The sequence below is a fragment of the Ranitomeya variabilis genome, chromosome 4 (assembly GCF_051348905.1).
Source record: "Ranitomeya variabilis isolate aRanVar5 chromosome 4, aRanVar5.hap1, whole genome shotgun sequence".
Lineage (NCBI taxonomy): Eukaryota > Metazoa > Chordata > Amphibia > Anura > Dendrobatidae > Ranitomeya > Ranitomeya variabilis.
This window is the reverse complement of record NC_135235.1, coordinates 699,418,747-699,434,336: the sequence shown is the minus strand read 5'-3', so window position 1 is coordinate 699,434,336 and position 15,590 is coordinate 699,418,747.

Here is a 15,590-nt window from a genome sequence, read left to right as displayed (position 1 = left end):
TCCGTCCCCCAGATGATATGGCTAGGACGCACCCGTATGACGGGTAAGCCTGGAGTTCTTCCGGGACCCTAGAGTCGCCCCTCTCCCACTGTTGCCCCCTATGTCTGCTTAGGTGATTTAGGTGAGACAGCCCGCCTATAACTGACTGTCCTGCCGTTGGTTTGAAGTAAGGCTTGGAGCCAGTACTTCCGCGGCTACACGCTACACGCCTCAGTAGGATGTTGCCTCGATCTTACAGCACGACTCCTACTGGTGTTTTCTCCTTGTTGCTTTGATCTCGTTTCTCACTCTTCACAATAAACCTCGCTTCTTGTCCTTTCTTGGGGTACCGCCGCGATGAAGTGCAGGCGCGGTCCCGTAACGTTCTTTCTGTTCGCTAGGCCTCTGTCAGGATCCCACCCCTGACAGGGACCCCCCTGAAACTTCCCCCCGCAACACCCTCTGCCACAGGATGTTGCCTGGTTCCAACCCAGTCAGCTTTCTGTCTAACTTTCTATCTAACCCCCAGTTTTACCAGACTGTGAGGAGTGGCCTAATACATAGCACCCTTAGCTCCCCCTGGAGGCCAGACTGTGAAGTGTATTGGTGTCTGTGATAACTGGTCAGGTGAACTCCTTCAGTGCCATCAGACGTACCATCACTCCCCTTAGCGGCGGAGCGATGTTACTGCAACGACCAGGTCTCTGGGGCGCTGCACATATTCTGCAAGTTACTAGCTTTCTTCTAATATGGTAAAAGCTATGAACATAGCGATAGGTCACCATATGTGGTTATGAGATAGAAAAATAGAAACCAATGTAAGTGTAAGGGTCAAAAATGGTAAATAAAGCAGACCCGACTCTGTTCAGCAGATCCTCATACCTTGAGAATCTCCACACGGACCAAATCATATGTTAGATCGATGATTGCTTGATTTCTCTTCTATAATTTAATACTTAATTTTGTGTGCTATTTACTTATGAACTTACCGTATTTTTCGGACTATAGGACGCACCGGACTATAAGGCGCACCCAGGTTTTAGAGGTGGAAAATAGGGGAAAAAATATTTGAAGCGAAAAAAATGTGGTAAAATATTGAATAACATAAATAACATACTATTATATGTGGTGTTATTATATATAATAGTATGTTATTATGTTGGAAGCTGCAGGACCAGTGTGGTGTCTGTGAAGTACGATATGAAGACGCTGGAGGGTGAGTATAAGGGCTCATTTCCACATGCGAGGCACACGTCCGTATCTCGCATGTGGAAACCAAGCTCTGGCGCCGGCACTTTGGAGCGGAGCAGTGCAGCTCCATGTGTTCCTATGCGGCCGCACGCTCCGCTCTGGAGTGCCGGCTCCACAGCTTGGTTTCCACATGCGAGATACGGACGTGTGCCTCGCATGTGGAAATGAGCCCTAAGAATGGGGGCACAGGGCTTATAGTGAAAGCACCACTCCAGCACTGCAAAATAACACTGGAGTGCTGCTTTAAAATCCCATGGGAGAACTATAACTCCCAGCATGTCCTGCAGATCCTATGACATGCTGGGAGTTATAGTTCACCAAAGGAGGGGCAGAGTGCTTTATTTTGTTTTGTAAAGACTGACCTCTTAATTGTGGCAGCCAGCCACACTGTGGTGAGGTAAAAGCTGGAGCATCCCATGGCTGCACACACACAGAGCCCTCCCTGTTGTTGTTGCCTTTCCACAGCGCAGGACATAAGAGGAAGCTGCAGATTCTAGGTGGGAGCCTCATGTAAATAGTATTAAACAGGAGCTTTACCCTGTTTGTAAAACATATATATGGTGGATCTCAGAATAATTAGAGAGGGATTTATGCAATAAATATAAATTTTTATTCAAATATAAATCATACAAAGACGAGACAAAAAATTTCCAGACAGAAAGTAATCGATGAAATACAGCTAAAAGATAGCCAGTACCAATAGGATACTAGCAGTAAGAGAAATAGGCATGTCCCAGTAGAGACAGCGGCACATAATATCAGAAGTAGTAAGCTGGAAGACCCGGTTGTAAGCTTGTCATATGTACTAGAACGATCTTGCTATAGACTTTAATAAATAGAACCGTCCACTATTATATTAGTTAGAAATCATTGCCCAGTGTGACCCAGCAACGGCTGTGGCATTATACTAACAATAGATTGAATACCAAATAAAATAGTCTCAGCTGAATAGAAAAGAGCCTTGCTGTTAACTGGGTAAGGGGAGCTATAATCCACCATAATAATAAATTACTGGTGCTCACTATTACACATAATCGCCAATTGTAACCCAGCAGCAGTGATTATGGTAGATAGACTGTTAAGTACATCCAGGGTCTAATAAGAAAGGTAGCAAATCATATCACTTTACCTTGGGACAGTGTATTCCCAGCGTGTTGCTGTATCCGTGGGACGTGCAGTGCCTCGACGCGCGTTTCACCGCCTACGGCTTCGTCAGGAGGCGTGGTTAAAACCTTAGAGTCATGGGTATATGTACCAGGAAGGTAAGACCTCATGAGCGAATCGGCGCCTTGCTGTGCATGATGCACCGCCCCGCGACGGGGCAGCCCGGCGCGTGGCAACAGCGATGGGAGGGAGGACTGACGTAATCTCCTCCCATCACCGAGGCAACGCACCCAAGCCTCCCGGACACCCGGCCGGTGCAGCGCATGCACAGAGTGCGTCTGCGCCTAAATGCATAGTTAGAAAAAAGGTGTCTAAACAGTAGGGATTAGTCTACGGGTCAGTATATCAGCCCATAATAAACATCACCATGTGAGGAGAAAGCCTGGCGAGCGCCGGTAAGGAGAACTAATGTGATCACCGCCTGTCGCTATAGTTACGTCTCCAAACTTACTCCAGTGTTAGGCAGGCACTGCGCATGCGCGATATGGGGCTGTATTTAGTCTATGATAGTATAGTGGGCTGTATAGCAGGGAGGCCGCATTAATATTGCAGCCTATCAAGATGAACATAGCAACAGATTCACATAACAATTGTTAGATTATATATGCTCTAAAGAAATACAATTTCAGCATTTGAGCGAAGCTCTATACATATAAGGAGGATGTAAGAGGGTTTTTATAAATTTAATGGAGCGCCCCCACTGCCGCAGGGCCGAGGGGCACCCGGTACCGGGCCTCTGAGTCTCTGTTCAGGGGTTGTCACGGTGGCTAGACCCGGTCCGTGACCCTGCTGAGAGGCGTCCAGTGAAAGGTGGTGGTAAATGGTGGTGATATTGTGGTGCAGTGTAGGTCGTAGTAAATAACGAGGACACCAGGTTGCAGTCTCTTTACCTCTTTACTGAAGGTTTTAGAGTCCTCAGTCCAGAGCGCTGTCAACAGGGCTGTTTGAGACCGGCCGGTCCAAAGGCACATCAGGAGTTCTCTTTACAGGTGGGAATCAGTGTCTACCTTCTAGCGCTGTGTGTTGTAGTCCTTCCCTGCTGAGCTCCCGGGATAGTCCTCACAACTGATTCTGTCTGTCTCTGATGTTCGTTCTCTCCATCCCCCAGGTGATATGGTAGGACGCACCCGTATGATGGGGTAGGCCTGGAGTTCTTCCGGGACCCTAGAGTCGCCCCTCTCCCACAGCTGCCTCCGTTGTCTGCTTAGGTGATTTGTGTGAGACAGCCAACCTATAATTGGCTGTCCGGCCGTGGTTTGCAGTAGTACTTAGAGTCTCTTACTTGCTCGGCGTTCCGGCCACCGATTGTTTGCGCCTCAGAAGGATGTTGCCTCGGTCTAACAGCACGACTCCTTCTGGTCCTAATGCCTCTTTTCTGTATTCCCGTTGTTCACTCGTTAGTTCTGCTCTTAGGAGTCTGCCAGGATCCCATCCCTGACAGGTCCTCTCACTAGCTCTTCCCAGTTACTTCTCCCTCTGTCTTCCTGTCCAACCCCCAGTTTTACCAGAGTGTGAGGAGTGGCCTACTAGATAGACCCACCCCCCCTGGTGGCCGGAGTGTGAAGTGTAGTGTGAGTGTTACCTGGTCAGAGAAACTCCTTTAGTGCAATCAGACGTAACATCACTCCCCTTAGTGGCAGAGCGACATTACTGCAGCGACCAGGACTCTGGGGCGCTGCATTAACATCATATGATATATAACGTATATAAGAGGCATCATCTAAGTATCATTGCACCCCAATGACTATTATATGAGCACCACTTCTATAAAAGTTTTTGCCCATTAGAGGATCCTATTTAATAAAAGGCCTCCTATGAGAAATAAATAAATCCACCAATAGATCATTAAGGTGGATATGAATGGAGTTTAGTACTATTAATTAAATAGCCATTGGGGTGCTACCAGAAAAAAAACATTAAATAATATAGGTAAATCACTATATCACATATATCACTTAAGAACTATGATGATGCAATCAGTCAAGTCCATAGTATTTGACACAATAGGTCCATAGTTCATGCGTTCTGCCTCCTTGTTGGTTTTTCCAAAGATTTTCTTATACAAAGTGTTGCATGTGACTAATCCTCACGGGGTAGGACATGATAAATGATATCATATCTAAAAGATGACTAGAAAATAGAGAACAGAAATAAGTAACAAAATAAAAAACATCACAGAAAACCATGACTCAATTAAAATGGCGCTTAGATGGAATATTAAAGAAAAGGCTTGAAACTGATGGCTTCATTAAGGCCGTAAGGTGTCATAGTGTTAAGTGTAACAATCCATCGTGTCTCCTTTTGCAGGAGCTTTTGTTTTATATTTCCACCGCGGATACCCATGTATACATGATCGATGCCTCGGGCTATCAAACCTTTGGGGTTGCATGCATGGACATCCAAAAAATGTTTTGGAATGGTTTTAAGGAGATGTGGTTCTAGACATTGTGCTGCATTTTTGATGTCTCTGACATGTTCTTGAATCCGAATTTTAAATGGCCTGGTAGTCATGCCAATATATATCAGCCCACAGGGGCAGCTGATATGGTAGACAATTGCCTCTGTGTTACACGTGATATGGTGTACGATTTTATAGGTCCTATCTCCTTTTGAGTTTGAAAATTCCTTTGTCCTTATAATGTTCCGGCATGCAGAGCAGTTTCCACAAGGGAAACATCCCCAAGGTGGTCCTTTACTATTACTAGAGAAGGGGTTAGTCTTAGGGGGTATATAGTGGCTCCTGCAGAGTGTGTCACCCAACGTTTGCGATTTCCGCCATGTAATGGAAGGATGAGGTGTCAGATGTTTATATAGGTCTCTGTCCGTTAATAGGACGGGCCAGTGTTTTCTAAAGATTTGGTTGATCTCAGCCCAATTAGAGTTGAATTTTGTAATAAATCTTGGGCCTGTGTCTGCAATTGAGATCTTTTTACGAGGGGGTTTGGAGAGAAGATCAGATCTACTCTGTTGTAAAGCACGGTGATAACCCTTCGTTATATCCTTGATTGGGTACCCTCTATTTCTAAACCTCCGCTCTAGATCTTTGGCCTGTTTGTGGAAGGTCACATCATTTGAACAGATGCGACGAGCTCGTAAGAATTGTCCTACAGGGATGGAACTTTTAAGTTTAGGTGGATGTGATGAAGAATAATGTAGTAAGGCATTTGTAGCGGTAGATTTTCTGTAAATGTCTGTGCAGACCATGCCATTATTAAATTTTAATATTTGTAAATCAAGGAAATCAATTGCAGTTTGACTGTATTTCCAGGTTAGTTTAATATTAAATTGATTAATATTAAGAAGGCCAAGAAATAGTTCGAGTTGCGACGTGGAGCCCTGCCAGATGAAAAATACATCGTCGATGTACCGCAGCCACGAGATGACCGAGCTGTGACCTGCTGTGTCAAGGACCGTATCCCTCTCCCACAGCCCCAGGAACAAATTTGCATATGAGGGCGCACAAGATGCCCCCACTGCTGTTCCCTGGAGCTGTAGGAAGGGGCGGTCCTTGAACACAAAAAAATTGTGGGTAAGTATGAAATGCAGTAGATTGAGAATAAACTGGATCAACTCAGGGTCAAAGTTAGTCATATCAAGAAAAAATTTAGCAGCTCGCATCCCGTGGCTGTGGTCAATCGACGTGTACAGGGACTCTACGTCGCAAGTCACCATCCACATGTCCTCTTCCAGAGTAAGACCGTCTAGTCTTCTAAGGACATCTGTAGTGTCCTTTACAAAAGACGGCAGGGTCTCCACACACCTCTGCAGATAGAAGTCTATGAACCTACATGCTGGTTCACAAAGACCCCCGATGCCTGAGACTATAGGTCTACCAGGTGGACATCGGGGGTCTTTGTGAATTTTAGGGAGCACATAAAATGTGGGGACCACAGGGAATTCTGGTAATAGGGCCTCCCTCATTTTATTGTTAATGACATTATTTTCTACTCCCTCATCTAAAAGGTGAGTAAGTTCATGTTTGAAAATTATAGATGGTAGAGTATCAAGTTTACGGTAGTAGTCACGTTTACTAAGTTGTTTAAATACTTCTGTCTCGTACATCCCCACCGGCCAGATAACTACATTTCCCCCCTTGTCGGCACGTTTAATAACTACATCTTTCATGTCCTTCAGAGTTTTGATAGCCTTCCTTAATGGATAAGATAGGTTATCCTGAGTGACTTGTGAGTTCAACTTGTTTATATCTTCTCTGACCAGTTTAACAAAAATTTCAACTGGAGGACAAGCCGACAAGGGGGGAAAAACCTGTGAGCGTCGATGGAGATGCACTGGGACCATGAACGTTTCAGAATGTTCATTTTCTGCTGCAAGGGACTCAAGATCATGAAGTGTCTGTAAATCAATTGCAGACATCAAAGGGTCACATTTGGGCGAAAAATATTTTTTTTAAATCAGTTTTCGAGCAAATAATTCAAGATCTTTAAGAAGAGTAAAGCGATCAGAGCCCTCCACCGGTGAGAAAGAGAGGCCTCTAGAAAGCACCTCTATCTGCGATGATGACAGTGTGTGATTTGAAAGGTTAATTACCTTTAGAATCTCCTCCCCTTTTGATTCCTCATGTTGTATGAATGTTTTTTCTTTTTGATAGCTGGTGTATGCCCAAATGTGACCCTATGATGTCTGCAATTGATTTACAGATGTTTCTCTGCATGCCGGAACATTATAAGGACAAAGGAATTTTCAAACTCAAAAGGAGATAGGACCTATAAAATCGTACACCATATCACGTGTAACACAGAGGCAATTGTCTACCATATCAGCTGCCCCTGTGGGCTGATATATATTGGCATGACTACCAGGCCATTTAAAATTCGGATTCAAGAACATGTCAGAGACATCAAAAATGCAGCACAATGTCTAGAACCACATCTCCTTAAAACCATTCCAAAACATTTTTTGGATGTCCATGCATGCAACCCCAAAGGTTTGATAGCCCGAGGCATCGATCATGTATACATGGGTATCCGCGGTGGAAATTTAAAACAAAAGCTCCTGCAAAAGGAGACACGATGGATTGTTACAGTTAACACTATAGAAGATATAGTACACCGCACACTCTATAAGTATTTTGCAACAGTGGAAATTTTATTTAAAGAAACAACTATGCGATGTGAAAGCGACCAGAAGCAATAATGACGTTTCGGCCCTACCAGAGCCTTAATCATACAATCGCTTATTAACGCAGAGGAGAGAGGATAAGAATCCTTGTAGGAAGAGGTATACACTTAGGTGCCAGATTGCTGAGGGCATACAGAAGTATAGGGTGCCTTGTTGAGAGGGTCAGTGATGTCTCTAGCTGAAGTCCTTCATCTTTGCGTTTCTTTTTAATCCAGCGCAGACCGCCATCGCTTCTTTCAGCCAGGACTCGTCTTGATAACGTTTGCACTGCAGGACCAGGAAGTGTCAGTGAAATGCAGAGTGTGGGCACTAGGACCCAGCGTGCCTGAGCCAATCCCAGCGTGCACAGAGTGTTTTTTCCTCACTCTGTGCACGCTGGGATTGGCTCAGGCACGCTGGGTCCTAGTGCCCACACTCTGCATTTCACTGACACTTCCTGGTCCTGCAGTGCAAACGTTATCAAGACGAGTCCTGGCTGAAAGAAGCGATGGCGGTCTGCGCTGGATTAAAAAGAAACGCAAAGATGAAGGACTTCAGCTAGAGACATCACTGACCCTCTCAACAAGGCACCCTATACTTCTGTATGCCCTCAGCAATCTGGCACCTAAGTGTATACCTCTTCCTACAAGGATTCTTATCCTCTCTCCTCTGCGTTAATAAGCGATTGTATGATTAAGGCTCTGGTAGGGCCGAAACGTCATTATTGCTTCTGGTCGCTTTCACATCGCATAGTTGTTTCTTTAAATAAAATTTCCACTGTTGCAAAATACTTATAGAGTGTGCGGTGTACTATATCTTCTATGTACACGGGGCTCCTTACAGCCCACTGCACCTGCACCTCGCTCCCCCATCATCCTGAGTGCGCGCCAATTTTCTTTATTGACAGTTAACACTATGACACCTTACGGCCTTAATGAAGCCATCAGTTTCAAGCCTTTTCTTTAATATTCCATCTAAGCGCCATTTTAATTGAGTCATGGTTTTCTGTGATGTTTTTTATTTTGTTACTTATTTCTGTTCTCTATTTTCTAGTCATCTTTTAGATATGATATCATTTATCATGTCCTACCCCGTGAGGATTAGTCACATGCAACACTTTGTATAAGAAAATCTTTGGAAAAACCATCAAGGAGGCAGAACGCATGAACTATGGACCTATTGTGTCAAATACTATGGACTCGACTGATTGCATCATCATAGTTCTTAAGTGATATATGTGATATAGTGATTTACCTATATTATTTAATGTGTTTTTTCTGGTAGCACCCCAATGGCTATTTAATTAATAGTACTAAACTCCATTCATATCCACCTTAATGATCTATTGGTGGATTTATTTATTGCTCATAGGAGGCCTTTTATTAAATAGGATCCTCTAATGGGCAAAAACTTTTATAGAAGTGGTGCTCATATAACAGTCATTGGGGTGCAATGATACTTAGATGATGCCTCTTATATACGTTATATATCATATGATGTTAAATTTATAAAAACCCTCTTACATCCTCCTTATATGTATAGAGCTTCGCTCAAATGCTGAAATTGTATTTCTTTAGAGCATATATAACCTAACAATTGTTATGTGAATCTGTTGCTATGTTCATCTTGATAGGCTGCAATATTAATGCGGCCTCCCTGCTATACAGCCCACTATACTATCAAAGACTAAATACAGCCCCATATCGTGCATGCGCAGTGCCTGCCTAACACTGGAGTAAGTTTGGAGACGTAACTATAGCGACAGGCGGTGATCACATTAGTTCTCCAAAATAAAAATTAGTGGGAGATAAATATTGTCAAGTCTGCCTCCGTGCCATTGCTGTGGGTGGCATCTCTCTCTCATTGTGTGGCACCGAAAAAACCACTGTGTGATACTTGGCCATTTTTTTTTTTTTGGCTAAATTCTCCCTTTTCCAAAATAAAAATTAGTGGGAGATAAATATAGGCAAGTCTGCCTCCGTGCCATTGCTGTGGGTGGCATCTCTCATTGTGTGCCACCGAAAACCACTGTGTGATACTTGGCCATTTTTTTTTTTTGGCTAAATTCTCCCTTTTCCAAAATAAAAATTAGTGGGAGATAAATATTGGCAAGTCTGCCTCCGTGCCATTGCTGTGGGTGGCATCTCTCTCTCATTGTGTGCCACCGAAAACCACTGTGTAATACTTGGCCATTTTTTTTTTTTTTTTATAAATTCTCCCTTTTCAAAAAAAATAAATTAGTGGGAGATAAATATTGGCAAGTCTGCCTCCGTGCCATTGCTGTGGGTGGCATCTCTCTCTCATTGTGTGGCACCGAAAACCACTGTGTGATACTTGGCCATTTTTTTTTTTGGCTAAATTCTCCCTTTTCCAAAATAAAAATTAGTGGGAGATAAATATAGGCAAGTCTGCCTCTGTGCCATTGCTGTGGGTGGCATCTCTCTCTCATTGTGTGCCACCGAAAACCACTGTGTGATACTTGGCCATTTTTTTTTTTTGGCTAAATTCTCCCTTTTCAAAAAAAAAATTAGTGGGAGATAAATATTGGCAAGTCTGCCTCCGTGCCATTGCTGTGGGTGGCATCTCTCTCTCATTGTGTGCCACCGAAAAGCACAGTGTAATACTGGGCCTTTTTGTTTTTTTTTGGTAAATTCTCCCTTTTCAAAAAAAATAGTTAGTGGGAGATAAATATTGGCAAGTCTGCCTCCGTGCCATTGCTGTGGGTGGCATCTCTCTCTCATTGTGTGCCACCGAAAAGCACAGTGTAATACTGGGCCTTTTTGTTTTTTTTTGGTAAATTCTCCCTTTTCAAAAAAAAATAGTTAGTGGGAGATAAATATTGGCAAGTTTGCCTCCGTGCCAGTCCTGAGTGTGCCATCTGTTTCTCATTGTGTGCCACCGAAAAGCACTGTGTGATATTTGGTCATTTTGGTTTTTTTTGGTAAATTCTCCCTTTAAAAAAAAAATTATTAGTGGGAGATAAATATTGGCAAGTCTGCCTCCGTGCCAGTCCTGTGTGTGGCATCTGTCTCTCATTGTGTGCCACTGAAAAGCACTGTGTAATACTGGGCCTTTTTGGGTTTTTTGGGTAAATTCTCCCTTTTCAAAAAAAAATAGTTAGTGGGAGATAAATATTGGCAAGTCTGCCTCCGTGCCAGTCCTGTGTGTGCCATCTGTCTCTCATTGTGTGCCACCGAAAAGCACTGTGTAATACTGGGCCTTTTTGTTTTTTTGGGGTAAAATCTCCCTTTAAAAAAAAAATTATTAGTGGGAGATAAATATTGGCACGTCTGCCTCCGTGCCAGTCCTGTGTGTGACATCTGTCTCTCACTGTGTGCCACCGAAAAGCACTGTGTAATACTGGGCCTTTTTGTTTTTTTGGGGTAAATTCTCCCTTTTCAAAAAAAAATAGTTAGTGGGAGATAAATATTGGCAAGTTTGCCTCCGTGCCAGTCCTGTGTGTGCCATCTGTCTCTCATTGTGTGCCACCGAAAAGCACTGTGTAATACTGGGCCTTTTTGTTTTTTGGGGGTAAATTCTCCCTTTTCAAAAAAAAATAGTTAGTGGGAGATAAATATTGGCAAGTTTGCCTCCGTGCCAGTCCTGAGTGTGCCATCTGTCTCTCATTGTGTGCCACCGAAAAGCACTGTGTGATACTTGGCCATTTTGGTTTTTTTTGGTAAATTCTCCCTTTAAAAAAAAAAATTATTAGTGGGAGATAAATATTGGCAAGTCTGCCTCCGTGCCAGTCCTGTGTGTGGCATCTGTCTCTCATTGTGTGCCACCGAAAAGCACTGTGTAATACTGGGCCTTTTTGTTTTTTGGGGGGTAAATTCTCCCTTTTCAAAAAAAAATAGTTAGTGGGAGATAAATATTGGCAAGTCTGCCTCCGTGCCAGTCCTGTGTGTGCCATCTGTCTCTCATTGTGTGCCACCGAAAAGCACTGTGTAATACTTGGCCATTTTGTTTTTTGGGGTAAAATATCCCTTTAAAAAAAAAATTATTAGTGGGAGATAAATATTGGCAAGTCTGCCTCCGTGCCAGTCCTGTGTGTGGCATCTGTCTCTCACTGTGTGCCACCGAAAAGCACTGTGTAATACTGGGCCTTTTTGGTTTTTTTTGGGTAAATTCTCCCTTTTCAAAAAAAAATAGTTAGTGGGAGATAAATATTGGCAAGTCTGCCTCCGTGCCAGTCCTGTGTGTGCCATCTGTCTCTCATTGTGTGCCACCGAAAAGCACTGTGTAATACTGGGCCTTTTTGTTTTTTGGGGGTAAATTCTCCCTTTTCAAAAAAAAATAGTTAGTGGGAGATAAATATTGGCAAGTCTGCATCCGTGCCAGTCCTGTGTGTGCCATCTGTCTCTCATTGTGTGCCACCGAAAAGGACTGTGTAATACTTGGCCATTTTGTTTTTTTGGGGTAAAATCTCCCTTTAAAAAAAAAAAATTAGTGGGAGATAAATATAGGCAAGTCTGCCTCCGTGCCAGTCCTGTGTGTGGCATCTGTCTCTCATTGTGTGCCACCGAAAAGCACTGTGTAATACTGGACCTTTTTGTTTTTTTTGGGTAAATTATCCCTTTTCAAAAAAAATAGTTAGTGGGAGATAAATATTGGCAAGTTTGCCTCCGTGCCAGTCCTGTGTGTGCCATCTGTCTCTCATTGTGTGCCACCGAAAAGCACTGTGTGATACTTGGCCATTTTGTTTTTTTTTAGTAAATTCTCCCTTTTCAAAAAAAAAATAGTTAGTGGAAGATAAATATTGGCAAGTTTGCCTCCGTGCCAGTCCTGAGTGTGCCATCTGTCTCTCATTGTGTGCCACCGAAAAGCACTGTGTGATACTTGGCCATTTTGGGTTTTTTTGGTAAATTCTCCCTTTAAAAAAAAAAATTATTAGTGGGAGATAAATATTGGCAAGTCTGCCTCCGTGCCAGTCCTGTGTGTGGCATCTGTCTCTCATTGTGTGCCACCGAAAAGCACTGTGTAATACTGGGCCTTTTTGTTTTTTGGGGGGTAAATTCTCCCTTTTCAAAAAAAAATAGTTAGTGGGAGATAAATATTGGCAAGTCTGCCTCCGTGCCAGTCCTGTGTGTGCCATCTGTCTCTCATTGTGTGCCACCGAAAAGCACTGTGTAATACTGGGCCTTTTTGTTTTTTGGGGGTAAATTCTCCCTTTTAAAAAAAAAATAGTTAGTGGGAGATAAATATTGGCACGTCTGCATCCGTGCCAGTCCTGTGTGTGCCATCTGTCTCTCATTGTGTGCCACCGAAAAGGACTGTGTAATACTTGGCCATTTTGTTTTTTTGGGGTAAAATCTCCCTTTAAAAAAAAAAAATTAGTGGGAGATAAATATAGGCAATTCTGCCTCCGTGCCAGTCCTGTGTGTGGCATCTGTCTCTCATTGTGTGCCACCGAAAAGCACTGTGTAATACTGGGCCTTTTTGTTTTTTTTGGGTAAATTATCCCTTTTCAAAAAAAATAGTTAGTGGGAGATAAATATTGGCAAGTTTGCCTCCGTGCCAGTCCTGTGTGTGCCATCTGTCTCTCATTGTGTGCCACCGAAAAGCACTGTGTGATACTTGGCCATTTTGGTTTTTTTTAGTAAATTCTCCCTTTTCAAAAAAAAAATAGTTAGTGGAAGATAAATATTGGCAAGTTTGCCTCCGTGCCAGTCCTGTGTGTGCCATCTGTCTCTCATTGTGTGCCACCGAAAACCAGTGTGTGATACTTGGCCATTTTTTTGGGTTTTGGGTACATTCTCCCTTTTAAAAAAAAAATAATTAGTGGGAGATAAATATTGGCAAGTCTGCTTGAGTGCTGCTCCTGTGTGTGCCATCTGTCTCAAATTATTGGGGCACAGAAAACCTAGTGTGTAACATTGGGCCTGATTTTCCTTTCAGTGTCAGGCACCTATAAAGGTATATATAAATCCTACAGAAGTTTGAGTTCAACTTATAAGTTGTTTTACAGTAACAAATAGCATTACTTTGGTTACGTTTTGCAAACAATGAGGAAGTCTAGTGGAAGAGGTCGTGGCCGTGGGCGGTCATTGTCAGCTGGTAATGATGGTAGTGGTGGTGGAGCATCAGGTGGTCGTGGTAAAAGCAGTACAGCACCTAAGTCTCGAGTTGTTGAGCCAGGTTCGTTGTCTGGCTACTAGTGTTGAGCATTCCGATACCGCAAGTATCGGGTATCGGCCGATACTAGCGGTATCGGAATTCCGATACCGGGATTCCGATACTTGGCGCGTATCGGATACCGGAATCGGAAGTTCCATGATTCAAAATTCAGAAATTCAGCCAATGAGAAAGATTCCAAGTGTGGGCACATCCTGTTTAGCATGGAGGGCATGAAAGTACTGGCAAGGCTGTGATTGGCTGCTGAAATGATGTCATGATGCAGTTTAAAAGTCGCTGGCGCCATTTTGCGATCACTCTGCTGTGAATTCAGTTAGTGACAGGACGCTGTTTGCTGACTGAGGGACAGTTTAGAGATAGCGATTTGCTTCTTTGTGCTTTCCAAAGGCTAATTTAGCAACCGCTGTGTTCACCTACTATTCACCTTGCTTTTGCCTTGTAGCGCTGTTTTCACAGCGATCTGCAAGGTCTCTCTGTGTGTGTGTGTGTGAGTGCAGCCCACTCTCTAGTCTGAGTGCAGCCACATAGGCCATCCATAGCTGGTTGTATTCAGTTCAGGGAGGGTGGTTCATTGCCTCATACTGTCCTTTTTTTTTTTTTTTTTTGAAGTAGTGCAGGCTGCTGCACATTTTTTCAAATAATTCCTATTAGTGTCTTTCCACCCGTCTCCATCTAATTTGTGGAAAAACACTACATAGGATAAAGTAGAGGAGGGTTTTTGGGCCTTGCAGCGCCGTTTACGGCTGTCTGCACGGTCTCCGTGTGACTGCAGCTCGCCCTGTAGTCTGTGAGCAGCCGTAGCTTGGTTGTCTCCAGCTCAGGGTTGTTCACTGCGTCATACCGCCAAATCAATTTTAATTTTTTTTCAAGTACTGTAGTCTGCTGTTAATTAATTTAAAAAAATCCTATTAGTGTCTTTCCACCCGTCTCCAGCTAATTTGTGGAAAAACACTACATAGGATAAAGTAGAGGAGGGTTTTTGGGCCTTGCAGCGCCGTTTACGGCTGTCTGCACGGTCTCCGTGTGACTGCAGCTCGCCCTGTAGTCTGTGAGCAGCTATAGCCTGGTTGTCTCCAGCTCAGGGTTGTTCACTGCGTCATACCGCCAAATCAATTTTAATTTTTTTTCAAGTACTGTAGTCTGCTGCTAATTAATTTAAAAAAATCCTATTAGTGTCTTTCCACCCGTCTCCAGCTAATTTGTGGAAAAACACTACATAGGATAAAGTAGAGGAGGGTTTTTGGGCCTTGCAGCGCCGTTTACGGCTGTCTGCACGGTCTCCGTGTGACTGCAGCTCGCCCTGTAGTCTGTGAGCAGCCGTAGCTTGGTTGTCTCCAGCTCAGGGTTGTTAACTGCGTCATACCGCCAAATCAATTTTAATTTTTTTTCAAGTACTGTAGTCTGCTGCTAATTAATTTAAAAAAATCCTATTAGTGTCTTTCCACCCGTCTCCAGCTAATTTGTGGAAAAACACTACATAGGATAAAGTAGAGGAGGGTTTTTGGGCCTTACAGCGCCGTTAACGTCTGTCTGCACGGTCTCCGTGTGACTGCAGCTCTATCCGTTGTCAGTTCAGCCCCCAAAAAAGAAATAAATAATAAAGTTCACCAAACACACCAGTTACACCACTTTACATTTGTGTAGGCCACATTAACTCATATTAAAGTCTAGTCCACACTTTAGCTAATTAGTGTTTCTTATACCTGTTAGGAGGAGTTTTTCAGGAATAAGCACACAAAGCCGTTAGTACTTTTCTGCTTTTCTTTATCAGTCAACCACGATGAAGAAGGCAGTGAGTAAGGCACGTGGGCGTGGGCGCGGAGCAGGGAGGGGACGTGGGGATTCTGTGCCCGCTGCGGGCACCGGTGACTCATCAGCACCCACTTTCACGAGGGAACAGTCGTTCATGCGCAGCTTTGTCGCCGAGCGCCGTACACCGCTGC